Source organism: Nuphar pumila, chromosome 17, assembly GCF_984573655.1.
Source record: "Nuphar pumila chromosome 17, dmNupPumi1.hap1.1, whole genome shotgun sequence".
Classification (NCBI taxonomy): Eukaryota; Viridiplantae; Streptophyta; class Magnoliopsida; order Nymphaeales; family Nymphaeaceae; genus Nuphar; species Nuphar pumila.
In genome coordinates, this window is record NC_143265.1 from 9,378,097 (window position 1) to 9,393,853 (window position 15,757).

The following is a 15,757-nucleotide window of genomic DNA, read 5'->3' on the forward strand; positions in this document are numbered from 1 at the left end:
GATTTTGGTAGCCAACACTGCATAGAGATGCTCATAATTTCTGTAGGAGATGCTTACACTGTCAACAGACATAGAGTATTTTCAAGCATGATATGATGTCCCTTCGTCCTATTCTTGTCGTAGATATTTTTGATGTTTGGGGTATCGACTTTATAGGTCTCTTCCCAACATCATTTAGTTATATCTATATTTTGGTGAGGGTCGATTATGTGTCTAAGTGGGTCAAGGTTGTGGCCACACGAACCAATGATCACAAAGAGGTGCTTTGATTTATCAAGTACAACATCTTTAGTATGTTCGGTGTCCCCAGAGCTATGGTTAGTGATGGAGGTAAACACTTCAAGAATGTGAATGTTGCTTCTTTACTCAGGAAGTATTTGGTACATCATCGGATTGCTACGTCATACCATCCATAGACAAGTGACAAGGTTGAGGTCTCTAATAGGGAGATCAAACGGATTCTTGAAAAGACACTCTAGCCAGATCAAAAGGACTAGTCCCAATGCCTAAATGATGCATTATGGGCATACAGGACTGCTTTCAAGACTCTGATTGGCATGTTCCCTTACCGATTACTTTTTGGAAAGCCATGTCATCTCTCTATTGAGTTGGAGCATAGAGCGTATTGGGCAATTAAGAAGTTTAATTTTGATATGACCCAAGCTGGCATGGAGTACAAGTTACATATGAGTGAGCTTGAGGAGTTGCAAAATGATGTGTACGAGAGCGCCAAAATCTACAAGGCTCGAACTAAGTATTTTCATGATCACCATATTTTGAAAAAATAGTTTGAGCCTAGTAAGAAGGTTTGGCTTTTCAATTCGCGACTCTAGCTATTTTCAAGAAAGTTGAAGTCTAGATGGGATGACCCGTTTATAGTCCAGAAAGTTTTTTTGAATGGTGCTATTGATATCTTTGACCCATGAGTGGGCAACAATTTCAAGGTCAATGGGCAACGATTGAAGCCCTACATTTCTGAGGTCGTTACTAGTCAGGACATTGAGGTCATTGTCCTCGGTGATGTGTGAGACAGTGCACAGTGTATATATGTTGTACCATTCATATATAGATTGATTTCTTTCATAGTTTTCATAGTCTTTTTGTATATTTAATTCTGTCTTGATTTCTGAGCATTAATGATAGACCATGTATACATTTCATTCTTTTGGGGATATGATTTATGAGTTACGGGTGACAAGGCATATTTCATAGCATGGATCAGGTGATTTCTACTCCTTTCCTTGCATGTTTTTTTTCATAGTATGCATTCATATAGTTTCATGTAAGCATAGGGGAGTGCCACTGAGGATAGTGTCATTCAAGCATAGGAGAGAATGTAGTTTGCACACCCTAATTTTTTATTCTATCCATGTATTTGCACTGATGAAAACTCATAAAAATTAGGCTTTTAAGGAATGAGTCTTAACCTATATAAATACTTTACATAATCTAGCATTTTAGAGAATTTTTAAGCCCCACGAAAAAAATTGACACTAATCTAAAAAAACAGGGTCACTTATATGGATTTCAAAGAAATGATAATATATGTATGTTAGAGTTTTATTTTGAATCACAAGTATGAATATAAACAGTTTATTTTTTAAAACTAAGCAAATGAACAACATTGAAAATAAGAGCTCAAAAGTGAAAAAGAGCATACATTTAGTTGTTTGATTTCTTTGTATTCTCTAGTAGCTAGGCTCATATACAAGTTGAAGTATTTGATTCTCGTGTCAAAAAGGATAACAAAGGAAATCACTTCTTCATTTAAGTTAATATTTATGATCTATTTGGTTCGAGCAAGTAGAGCCTGAGGGGTGTTTACACCTGGTATACTAAAATCATCTGGTTTGCGAGTCACCGGCCTGAAAGCCCGTTACATGAACTTTATAGAAATCCTAATAGACATTGACATTACATATGATAAGAAGAAAGCTATATGTAAAACTATGAAAATTGAAGGTTTAGTGACTCGAGTAATTAAGTCTGAGGGATACTTTGTATCTGGTGCCCTAAGGTCGTCTGGCCTGGGAGTCACTAACCCAAAGCTCGTTATACGGGTCACAAAAATTAAAAATCTGATATAGTGCTCAACAAAAAAAAGGAAAAAGTGTAAAAATTAAAAATCCAGAAAAAATAAAAAGAAAAAAAATCAACAACATAAAGATAAAGTTCACTGCTTAGGAACAATTTTTGAGAAACGTGTGCAGAGAACATGTAAGTGAGGAGAAATAAACAATCACATGTGTGTATTTGATTTTTTTAGAATAAAGCATAAATAATTATGATTTTTCTTAGAAAAGTAAAAGTAAAAGTTTTACTCTATGGTGGCATATAAAGACTCTAATTATGTTTTGAAAGTGTAATGACATGAAATATTCGTGAAAACAAACTCCTTAGCTGCCTAATGTTTCTTAAAGTTGAAATCTTTATGTATACATGATAAAGATGTTAATGGGTAGCATCACTGCAAACCCTCACGAGACCTTACTCGTCCATTGGGGTAACCCAGGGGTTTAAAGGGCTTGTTGCATACACTAAATGCAACCATGATTCTTACAAACGTGAATTAGGTTTTTCCTTTGTTAGTTTACTTTTTATTATTCATGGTCAGTTTGCTTGAGAACTAGCAAACGATAAGCATGGAAAAATTTGATCATGCATATATTTTGCATTTTAAACATATATTTTTATGCATGATCCATCAAAAAAATGCATTAAAAGCTCATTCTTATCAATGTTTTTGAGAAACTACTTTGAAATTCAAAATAAAGTTAAAATCGCCAATTTCCAAGTCTTCTCTGCATTTTTTAGTGTTTTGAATCATTCAGGATTCATTAGTTTGTAGTTTAATTATTTTAGGATTTTTTAACTAGTATTTTACTTTCTTTAGAATTGCCTTCTTATGAAACACGTTTTTTTAGAAGTGTTCTTTTGAAAATTTTGAAAACTAATTGGAGTTTTTTGAAAAAAATGTGTGACCTATTTTTTTTAGTATAAAAAGTATTTTTCCAGCCATAGGGGACGTCTCCCTCTTGAGAAAAAATGTGATCTCCTTCTCCCTCTCTCTCTTCTCTTCCTCTTTCTCGTTACCAACCGGTTCTCCCTTTTGCTCTTCATTTCTCTCTCTTTCTCTTCTTGCTTCTAATCCCTTTAGGTGCCGGTTCTTCTTATCCCCATCGACGGAGGCATGTACAACTTAGAGGAAAGACCATTGCTTTATTATATTAGATAGTGTAAGTTTTTATTTTGTTATTTGTTAAAGATAATTTGTTAAATCTGTGCAATTAGTTTGTTATTATTTTATGTCATTTAGTATATTAGTTAGTTTGTTAGTTTTTATTTAGTTACTAGTTCTTAGATAGTTGAAATCTTGATTTTTGGTGAGTTTGTTTTCTTGCTTTCTTAGTTAGTTGTTAAATTAATTGTTACATGTTAGTTAATTGTTACAAGTTTGTTATAGTGTGTTAAAGATTAGTTTCTTGTTTTTCTTAATTGGAATATTAGATTTTTGTATTATTTCTTTGCGTTGTTCTGCCAATTTTATATTTTTATTTTGCAGAGAAGCGGTTGGATGTGCGATATGCCCTCAAAAGTACCCTGAAGAGCCCTCTGAAGTCCCTCAAAGGTCTCTTGAAGGTCCCTAAAAGGCCCCTCAGAGAGCCCTCAAAGTACTGATCATATTATGATGTATGAGAAATGTAAGCAATGAAGATAAAAGGGACTAAAGCTCAATCATTGAAGACCCTTTTTCTCTTTTCTTTTAGATTACGTTTATTTAATTCATTAATTTGGGGTTTGTAATAAGACCATTTATTATTCTTTTTGAGCCATCTGTAAGAGAGTAATACATTGTAATAGTTAGTTATTTTTATTTTAAAGGCAATAAACCTTGTCATTCTATGGAATACAAAGTTTTCTCCCATTCACTGAGTTCAACTCAGATCTCACCCTAGTGTGAGCCAGTTTTTATTATTTGGTGTCTGGTTTTCACAAAGCATTTTTATCAAAAATATCTTTTAAAAATCTATTTCATAAAACTTACACCACCAGTCCAGCCCCAGACTGGGTGCCAAACCCGACTGGGGTTACTAGTGAGGACAGTACCGAGAGAAACACAAGACCGAACCAGTCCTGTGCATAGTGGCCAAATCGACCTATTTCAAATGGCCAAACTGGCCTATGTGACTTGAGTCAACGGGTGTAAATTGAGGTGTCCCTCATCAAATGGCCAAACCAGTTTGGGACAAAATATCGGCTAACTTGCAAATCGACCATGGGTCACTGGTTGACTGAAGTGCCTGAAGGTCGAGCCCAACACTGAATCCCATCAGCATACAATCTATCTGGATGCCGATACCTACCGACGGAGGGCTGAACCCGACCGCAACTGCCGCCAACCCTCAGAAGACATCGATAATGGTGGAATCTAACCTAGATGTCAACAAATGACCAAACCCAAAGAAAAACACTGGTGGAGGGCCCAAAAATAACTTGATGACACCCGAAAATGGCCTTGGTTGACGAATCGAGTGCCTTCGATTGTCTCCGAAATCAACCCCTTTAATGCCGACGAGCCGAGTGCATCTGGCGATGGTCAAAATCGACCTCGGATGTCGACAAACTCGGGTCTGAACGGGCATTCGCCCTGCTGTCATCCGACAATCTGAGCATGAAAAAATTGTTACCCATCGTTCGGTGATCAGACTAAAAAATACCTTCCACCACCAGATAATCTGATGAGGGTGACCGTTTGTCGCCCGATGAATCGAGCGGGTGATGATGCCTCCTATCATCTGACGAGCAGAGGAAAAATAGGAGGAGGGTCGAACGACCCTCCCGTCCGATCTATAGAAAGGGGAAGGACCTATCAACCCTTTCCGTCTGGTCCACTGCAAAGGTCTAAATCGAAAGGGGAAGGATCTACTGTCTCTTCCTGTCTGACAAAACTGAATAGGGGAAAACCCCTATTTTGGTCGGCGGCAATTTGATATCCTTAAGTGAGAGAGCCGATCTGCACTCCCTGCATTCGGACACATCCGAATGGCGCAAGAAGGGCCGATCGACCCTTCTTCGCCCACGCTCTAACACCGATCATAATGGATCATTGCCATCAACGAAAAAAAAACATAATACATTCAATACAATCAAAATTTTCAATGATTCAAAAGGAACAAGCTACTCTGAAACTAATTGTTGGATTTTTGAATCCACCGAAAAACTAAATAGATCGTTAATCTTGTTCGTGCTAAATCATTAAAAAGAACAGAAACCAAATCTTGATGCAGAAGTGTACCTGAATCCATTGATGCTCTGGTAGATCTGTGATGGGTATGATCTTCTAGAACCTCTATATGTAGCATTGTCTTTCTCTAAGCCTAATGAGAGAGGGACAATTTTCTCTTGATGTTGATGAGGAACCTAAAGAGAAGGTCAGTATATAAGGTTTGAAAACCATAACCTAATTGTAACCACCTTAGAGTCTATTTCCAATTCAGCCTATCATAAAATAAAAAATTGATAGATAAGGGCATAAAAGGTCTCTTCACATAATAAGACCATATACCATATGATATATCACATGGCCCAACCGTATGAGATTACATAATACGGGCCTTAACCTTAGACAACCTATAACATATGATTGAACATATATAAGTCCACACGGTTTCTTTTAACATTGAGAACTCTCATTTTGAGGCTTCTTACTAGGCGTTTAAAGGGTTTTATTTATTTATTTTCGATAAGCATTGAAAAGGTTTTATTGCTCATAGGAAGTATCCACTGTAGTTCTTATTTTATAGATTTCTTGAAATCAAAGGAAATAAAAAGAATAAGAATGAGCAGTCAAGGTTTGATTCCCATGGTCGTCACTTCTCTTCTCTGTGCAAGCCAATGCATAGCATAGGCTCCGGGGGCAAGGGTCCTAGCTTTGGAGTTTTATGCAGCTCGCACGATAACCATAGGTATGGCAGGTTAAGCCAGTCTGACTAGGTCTTCATGATGGGTGCAGTTTCTTGGCTATAAAAAAAAAATAATAAGAACCAGTATGTTTAAAAATCACTTTATCACCTTGTGAGGAGCCAAAACAATTTCCCATATATTTTGCTGGAAAAGTGCCCCCCATGGGTTTTTCAAAAGGTGTGTTGATCATGCATACATTTGGCATTTTATTCATCTTTATTTATGCATGATCTGCGTTAAAATCGCTTAAAAAACTCATTTTTATCGTTAGTTTTGAGAAATTGTATTGAAATCGAATTTATCAAAAATTTGCGTATTTCAAAAATTGCCCTCATTTTTCAGTATTTTATTTAATTTAAGAATTTTTAATTATTGTTTTAATTAGTTTAGAAGAGTTCAAGTAGGAGTCCTAGTTAGTTTAGGAAGTTTGGTTTTATGAAACACATTTTTTAAAAGACCCTTTTTGAAAATTATTGAAAAATTATCAGACTTATTTTGAAAAATATTGAAAAATTATCAGACTTATTTTGAAAAATATGTTTTAACCTAATATTCTAATATAAATAGTCATGTCAAGGGCTGGAAACATGTTTTTCCAGCAGCCCTCTTGCTTCCCATCCTTCTTGCCTCCCTCTTCTCTCTCTTCATTGCTTCTCCTCTCTCTTTTGCCGATTTCTTTTTCTCCTTGTTCTCCTCTTCTTCTTTTTCTTCAAGCTTCGAACCCTTTCATCATCGACAACTTATTCTTCTTCGTCGGGGTAGTGTGAAGGCAACTGGATCAACCATCTCTCTTCTCAACCAGTCTGTTTGAAGCTATCCACAAGTTGATCTTCTTCTCCCTTTTTTTTTTTTATGTTTTGTTGCATCTTTGTTTTGTTTTTGTTTTTTTAAGTTTTGTTCTTGCATTGTGATTGTATTCAACTTAGGGTTAGGGTCAATTTCATATAGTATAGCTTGGGTGTTTCGTTTTGTTACTCATTGCAGTCAGTTTAATGTATTCGTTTTCAATCATTGTGAAAAGAAAAAAAATAATCTGCATCAAATAGTTTAGGCCGTATTTTAGTGATATGCATTCTTTAGTATTTAGTGTGTTTGACGTCTTTAGTTTTTTTTAATCTCTTAGTCGTTTCTCATCAGCGTCTTCTTTTCTTTTCTTTTCTTTGTGTTTAGATGTTTCCAGCATATGACACTTTAGTTTTTAGTTTTTCCCAGCATACTAACATCAATCACGCTTTATTTTTTTTGACAGTCAATAGGTTAGTTACTCATGCTGTAATTGATTTAGTTAGGTAGACTTATTAGGTATATTGCATAGTCGTTATTTGTTTTTGCATAAATTGTTAATTCTTTCATCTTATTAACAATTTTTTTCTTTCTTTTAGCCGTTCTTTCCCTCATTTCGTAGTTTAATTCATTAATTAGTTTATTATACATCAGCAAGCTATTTTATTAGGTGTGTTATGCCTTATTACATTAGTTTTAGCCTAGATTTAGGTTTAGTGTGATATGCCTATTGTCATGTTTTATTGATTTTTTTTTTGCCTTCAAGTTCATTTAGTTTTGCTATTAGTCTGTCTTATTACTGATTAAGTAATGCGTTTTATATTAGAAGTACTAAGTTTTTAGCTTGTTCTATATGTCATTGTTGAGTTGCATCAAACCTTTGCTAGCTATTAGTTTAGCTGTTTTTATTCAATTAGCATAGGTTAGTTTTAGTGTTTCATACATATTATTTGTTATAGTTTAGATAGTTGAAAACCTGTACAACATATGGGTAGTTAAAATTCACTTAGTTGCTTTTAGTTTCGTTTTTTAGTAATTTGGTTTAATTAGTTTCTTGACTTCTTGAATTAGTTAGTATTAGTTTGTTAGAAATTAGTTTTGTTTAATTAGTTAGGTTGTTTGGTTATTTTGTCTTTTAGTGTTAGTTGTTAGTAGTAGTTCATAATTAGTTACTTGTTATTAATTTGTTTGTTTCTAGTTAGTTTGAATCTGGTTTTTGCTGATTTCTTTTGTTCATTAGTTATTAGATTTTTCTTTCGTTCCATTCGTACTGCTTTGTTTTATTTTTTATTTTTGCAGGGAAACGTTGGAATGTGCGGTAAAGCCCCTTTCGTATCCTCAAAGTACCCTCTGAGGTTCCCTCAAGCCCTCAAAAGTGCCCTAAGGGAGCCTTCAGAGAGCCCTTAATCAAACCATACAAAAGTGTTCAACATAGAAGGGTCAAAAAGGGACCACAAAAGCCTCAAGCACTGAAGACTCTTGCTTTTCTTTTTAGACTAGGCTTTTATTTTATTTAATTCAATTCATTGAGGTTGTAATAAGGTCTTTTATTTATTTTGTTTAAGCCCCCTGCGTAGGGTTGTACTCTCATAGTTATTTATTTATTTAATTAATTCTTTTATTTTTGCAATAAAGAGTAGCTTAGCTTGTGTGTTGAATACGAATATTTTTCGTTCCCTGAGATCGACCCGGACTCCACCACTCGTGCGAGCCGGTTTTTAAATTTTTGGTATCTGGCTTTCATTGGATTTTCATTAAAAAAATTATTTTAAAAAGGGCTTTCATAAAACTCACACCATGTCTAAATAGAAGAGTCACTGTTAAAAGTTTCTATTTTATGCAGCCAACATTAAAAACAAAGGTCGATGGAGAATGAAGTTCCCTACAACTCTCATCCCCTCAGAGGGTGTTGAGCACCATGACGCGTCCCATGGAAGGCAATTTGGCCTCTGATTCGTCGGTGAAAGCAATGATGGTGAAACATTAAAAATCCTCACTAGGTATCATGATGAAATACTCGTCCCTTTTAGTGGACACTGTTGGCCGGATTTTTGAGCAGAAACTCCCTAAATTATATAGAGTTTTGCTATGCATTTCAGGAACTTTGAGCCTTGTGGAAGTTTGTTGTTCCCATTAGATTCTCTGCATTGAATCAGAATTGTTCCTGATTCGACTAAATTTCATGGAGGAGATGACCCAGATTCTTCATTGGTGGGTCGTGGAAGGTGGCGGGATGTTCCCTAGTTGCGCATCAGTGGAACCCTGGTATGGATCTAAAATCTCCAAGCTTCTAATCTTGTGCAAGAATGGAGGCGAGGATGAACTTACTCTTACCCCTGCCCTGTCATCGAACGACGTTAAAAAAATTACTATTATACATTTATAAATATTATAAAATCATATATAAAGAGAGTAATGTGTTTCTAAGCGCCTTTTTTGTTAGGCCCATTACAAAATCATAGTTTTAAGTATTTTTTTCTCACATCTAACATCATAGATGTGAGCTATAGGTGTTGTTTAGTGCGAACCATCTTTTGGATCACCGGAATCTGACTTGAAAAAAGGTTTTTTCAATAATCCAGAATCAATGGCTAAGAAGGTATCAGTTTTTTCTGAATTATAAACACTTAAAACCTATAGGGTAGAACGATAAATGAGGCCTAATAATATGTTTGGTTCTCATATATATATATATATATATATATATATATATATATATAACATAGAACCCTTTTTTAATTTATCCTCTCTTCCTTTTATTCCTTTAACAAGCCGTGTGAACTCCCGTTTCTTTCGTATCCTTCCTATACTTCTTCTAACGGAGGAAGGGGTCTCCGCCCCCCACCTCGTCCCATTTGGACTGGAGATGGATGACATGAAACGGAGTATGAACTGGAGATGGAGGTTAAAATCAAAACCCATGTAGAATGCCATCCCTAATCAAATATCACATTTCAGGTGGATCCAAGGAAAAACGGCCAGCAATCTCGTCGGCCGGCGAAGAGGCAGTGGCCATACCAGCCACCTAGCAGGGTAACTGCTCCCCACCACGATAGGGCCCACCAAAGTTGACTTCCCCTTCCACATCATATGGAATACAGATTAGTTGGAGCTGGACCCATCCAGATCCAATTTAGTCTAGGATACATGAATACAGATAAGTTGCAGGCTAGGCGTCTACCTAGACTCTGGGCCCACTCAGAACCAATTTATTGTCCAATTCATTTGGATGTGCTCCCACACACATGTTGATTTAGTAGCATTTCGATTTGAATGAAAATCACAATCTCTTGACTGAAAACTTTATTGTACTCTCTAAATAGTTCACAATATTCTTTTTCTGTATTGTTCGGATACTTAGGGTTGTCAGATAACCTGAAAATATCATCATAGACAAAGTCCCAATAAGTTCATGATAATGTGAACATGCCACTAGAGTTTCAAAATATCATGATATTGTCATTATATCAACACATGTATTTAATTAACTATTTTCTCTATATTTTTGCATATTTTTAAACATTTTAAGTCTTATATATGTCAATATGTTTCTAAGATTTTTTTCAAAAGAATAATCTATCAAGAGATTTTCTTAGGGATGGCAATGGACCCTGGCCCGTTTAGACCGGGGATGGAGGATATGAAATGGTGATGGAGGCGGGGATGAAGGTTAAAATCAAAACCCTTGCGGAGATGGAGGTGGGGCTTTCCTCAACCCTGTCTCATCCCGATTCCCACCTTGCCCTGCCCGTCCAGTCCCCAATCCTTCCTTAGGGATGGCAATAGACTGAGGGGAAACAAGGCCCCCACCCCGCCTCGCCCCGTTTGGATCGAAGATAGGGAACATGAAACGAGGATAGAGGCAGGGATGAAGGTTAAAATCCAAACCCGTGCAAGGGTGGAAACCTTGTCCCCTGCCCCTCCGTCCCGGTTCACTTCCATCCCTAGATTTTCCTTACTGAGAAAATTCCAATGCCAGTATTTGAGACATCGCTTGCAATTAAGCCAACTCAAGCCAAAACTTGGCCCAATAATTCTTAATAAAACCTAAGATTCCAATCGTAGTTGAATCAACAACTTTTTACTGTCAAATAACATGCACCATTTGAAAATAGAAATATTAAAAATATATTAAAAATTTCAACCCCCTTAAAAGAATATTAAAACCCCCCATCTCAATCGGCCCTTATAGAATCGTTGTTGGGCTGACTAATAATATTGGTATCAATCAAAGTAATGGATGTGACAAGAAACATATATATGAAATATCTAATAAATCCTATTACTGGTAAAATATCTAATATACATTACATATTTAAAAATATTATATGAAGGCCTGTATTAGAAGCAATGGAAACCGGTCAACAAAAATATCGAGTTAGCAAAGCATTAAAAAATCCAATTGATGGGCTTTAATAAAGAAAATTTAATATAGAAAATACATTACATATTTAAAAATATTATATGAAGGCCTGTATTAGATTTCTTTTGCCAATATAGAATTAAAAGTGTAGAAATCTACAAACCTCAGAGAAAAACATGTATGAACCAGTTTTTTTTTTTTTTTAAAGGCAAGCTGGGGTTAGGCAGACCCCTACCAGTTAGGGTTTTGAACCTACAACGTTCCAACACAAGGTGACATGCACTAGCTGCTCCTACTAGACAAGCGAAGGCTCCCTTGGTAGAACATGCATGAACCATCTTCATCACAACAAACTCTAATTCCAAATGCAAGCTAAATATCCCAAACCAAGGGAACAAAAGAAGAAGCGAAAATCTCTATTGTAGAGAACAATCCAAACCCCAAAAACATAAGGACCTATTTGGAATCTCGGCGCTGGGATGGGCGTTTATGCATTTGGTGATCCCAAGGTAAAATCTTGGTCAAACTACCTTGGTGGTCCTGTTTGGAATCACGGTGTTGGGATGGACGTTTATGCATTTGGTGGTCCCAGGGTAAAATCTTGGCCAAACTACCTTGGTGTTCCTGTTTGGAATCTCCGCCCTGGGATGGGTGTTTATGCATTTGGTGACCCCAAGGTAAAATCTTGGTCAAACTACCTTGGTGGTCATGTTTGGAATCACGGCGCTGGGATGGATCTTTATGCTTTTGGTGGTCCCAAGGTAAAATCTTGGTCAAACTATCTTGGCGGTCCTGTTTGGGATCTCGGCGCTAGGATGGGCGTTTATGCATTTGGGATGAAAAGTGAGGCACTTTCTCCTTTGTATTTACACTAAATCATGAATTTGCAGTCACTTCTTCAAATGCATGAACTCCATAAACGCCCATCCCAGCTACAGATTCCAAACAGGCCCTAAAATACAGTAAGTGAAGAATACAACAACAATAAAAACTCAAACAAATACCTCTTTATACCACATCTTATTTACCCATCCATCTAAAGAGGAAAAAAAAAGAAATTAATTTTGAAATATTTCATGGCAAAAGTGCAATCGATATATTGATCCAAGTTCGTGGACTGGAGGTTGGTTATGTTCATGTGGTCTTTGCGTTGGGCTCTAACACAAAGTGTTGGCATGTGAAAAGCTATTTTGGATTTGAGGGACATGAATCGCAAAGGAAGGTGATTCATACGTGGTTCGGATAAATCTCAACCCATATCACTATTTATAGATTGACCCCATCGAAATGTCAACTTTATAACCACTGACCCAAATTAAACTGAAGAAAAAACCAAGTATATTGAATGCATGAGTTACTAAATTAGTTTTATATCATGAATGCATGCAACATAAATTTAGAAGTTGTCATGTGTGTGTAGGGGTGGCAAAACACCCCCCAACCAGCCTCTTAGGCGGGTTCGGGTTGGGCTTAAGCCAACCCGTTTAATAAACGGGTCGACCCGCCTAACCTGTTTATTAAACGGGTCGGGTTCAGGTTGGGGGTATGCCAACCCGCCAACCTGGCTGACCCATTTAATAAACAGGTTAGGCGGGCGGGTCAACCCACCAACCCTCCAACCCGACCCGTCAACCCACCAACCCGACCCGCTAACCCGCCCGCTACCCGCCAACCCATTTTCCCGACCCAACCCATTTATTAAACGGGTTGGCGGGTCATGTCGGGTTATCCGTTTATTAAATGGGTCGGGTTAGTGTTTGCCACAGCTGACCCGTTTGATAAACGGGTCGGGTTCGGTTGAGGTATGCTGACACGCCAACCCGACCCGATTGCCACCCCTATGTGTGTGCCAATAAGTAAGATGGGCAAGTACCAGTGGGGGCTCCGCTTGTCTGGTAAGAGCAGCTAGTGCACTTCATGTCACCTTGTGTTGGGACGTTGCGTGTTCAAAACCCAATGATATAGTTGTATAACTGGTAGGCGACCTAAGGGTCTGCCTAACCCCAGCTTGCCTTTCAAAAAAAAAAGTTTGGTATTCTAAACCGTAGAATGCATGCAACATAAATTTAAAAGTGGTCATGCTTACAAGTGCTAATAAGTAAGATGGACAGGTACCAACAGGGGTTCCGCTTGTCTGGTAGAAGAAGCTAGTGCACGTCACCTTGCATTGGGAAGGTTCAAAACCCCTATGGTATAGTTGTATAACTGATAAGGGGTGTGCTTAACCCCAGCTAAACTTTAAAAAAAAAACATCTGGTATTCTAAACCCTAGAATGACCCCAGCTAAACTTTCAAAAAAAAAACATCTGGTATTCTAAACCCTAGAATTCATGCAACATAAATGTAAAAGTTGTCATGCGTGTGCCAATAAGATGGACAGGTACCAAGCTCGGGTTGTCTGGTAGGAGCAGCTAGCTTGCGTTGGGGCATTGCAGGCTCAAAACCCAGTGGTATATAACTGGTAGGGGTTCTGCCTAACCCTAGCTTGCCTTTAAAAAAAGTAAGATGGGCAAGTACCAACTGAGTCTCAGCTTGTTGGCAGGAGCAGTTAATTCACGTCACCTTGTGTTGGGAAGTTACAAGTGAGTCCCATGATATGGTTGTATAACTGGTAGGGATCTGCCTAACCCTAGCTTTCTCTCTCTAAAGAAAAAGTAAGATCGGCAGGTGGTCTAGAGAGAGGGTTATTTCACCGTTGTTTTTTTATATGACAGTTATTAAGAGAGGAAGAGGTGGTGGCTGTGATTAAAAAACTTGATTTGTGTTGAAATATGTTAATATATAGAGAGATGCAGGTGGCGTTGAAACAATTATTAAGAGAAAGGAAGAAGTGGTGACACATTTTTGAGGCTGTTGGTAAAAACTACAATGTGCCATGTTTATGAAAATTACGATGTCATGTAACATTTTTTTTTGAAAAATAATGACAAAAATAACATGTTTTTCAAAAAATTCATAATTTATCAAAATTCGTCTGATGACCAAAACCACAAATGTTGGGTGTAAAAATAATAATTTTAACCTTGGCATGTGTAGACCTCCTAAAGATATATTATTTTTCTTTATAACAGACTTTACTACTGATTTTTTACTTAAAAATTTAAGGATTCTAGAGAAACAGAAAAAAACAAACAAAAAAACTAGACAAAATATTTTTTCAACAACCTTTGAATCGCTGAAAAACGATGAAACGGGCACTGAGATAGAATCTCGACAGTGTTTTTAAAAAAATTGATGAACAAGATATTTTTACATTTTGTTGTGTAAAGCTTGATTATTCTAAAAAATCTGTAAAAAGAATAAAAAATAGATAGATCAATGCGTTAACTTTTTAATGCCACTAAGATCTTCTTGATCTGATAACGATTTAGGAGAAATGTCATCTACAAGATAAACTTTCTGAATGTATCACGCCCTGTAATTAAAAGGTGGATTCACACAAATTTTGTTTTTTGTGGACCTAACAAAGTCTTGCATAAAATGTAGGTGAGGATGAAGAAGTCTATATATATTTTATGCAAGGATGAGAAAGTCCACATACATTTTATGATGACTTCGTGAGGTCTTCCTCATAAAATATATGTAAACTTCTTTTTCCTCGCATAATATATATATATGCAAACATTTTTCATCATCGCAAAAAATATATGCATACTTTCTCTTCCTCGCACAAAATATATGCAGACTTCTCCATCCTCACAAGAAATATATGCATACTTTCTCTTCCTTGCACAAAATACATGCAGACTTTCCCATCATCGCAAAAAAAAATATATGGAGACTTTCTCTTCCTCGCACAAAATACATGCAAATTTTTTCATTTTTGTAAAAAATATATGCAGACTTCTTCTTTCTCGTATAAAATATATGCAGACTTTTTCATACTCGTACAAAATATATGCAAACTTCTTCATCCTCGCAAAAAATATATGTGGACTTCTTCATCCTTGCAAAAAATACATGCAGATTTCTTTATTCTTGCACGTCAACTTTTTTAATTTTGCAAAAAATACATGCAAACTTTCTTATCTTCATATAAAATATATGCAGACTTCCTCATTCTTGTATAAAATATATGCAGACTTCATCATTCTTGTATAAAATATATGCAGACTTTCTCGTCCTTACAAATATTGGTCAATTTGTCTATATTTTATGTGAACTTCATCATTTCTTATATTTTATGAGGACTTTGTGAGGTCTGCAAAAAAGATTGTGTGAATCTACCTTTTAGTTATAGGGTGTGATACATTTGAAAAGTCGATCTTCCAAAAAACGTTTCTCTCAAACTGCTCATCAGATCAAGACAATTTTAGTTGTGTTGAAAAACTAATGCATCGATCTGTATATCCTTTTTCTTATTTTTTGGATTTTTGGTACAGGTGGTGTGAGTTTTATGAAAACCCTTTTTAAAACAATATTTTTAATGAAAATCCAGTGAAAGCCAGACACCAAAAATATAAAAACCGGCTCGCACAAGTGGTGGAGTCCGGGTCGATCTCAGGGAACGGAAAATACTTCGTATTCAAACACACAATCTAACTACTCTTTATTGCCAAAATAAAAAGAATTAATTAAATAATTAACTACGAGATTACGGCCCTACGCAGAGGGCTTAAACAAAATAAATAAATGGTTTTATTACAG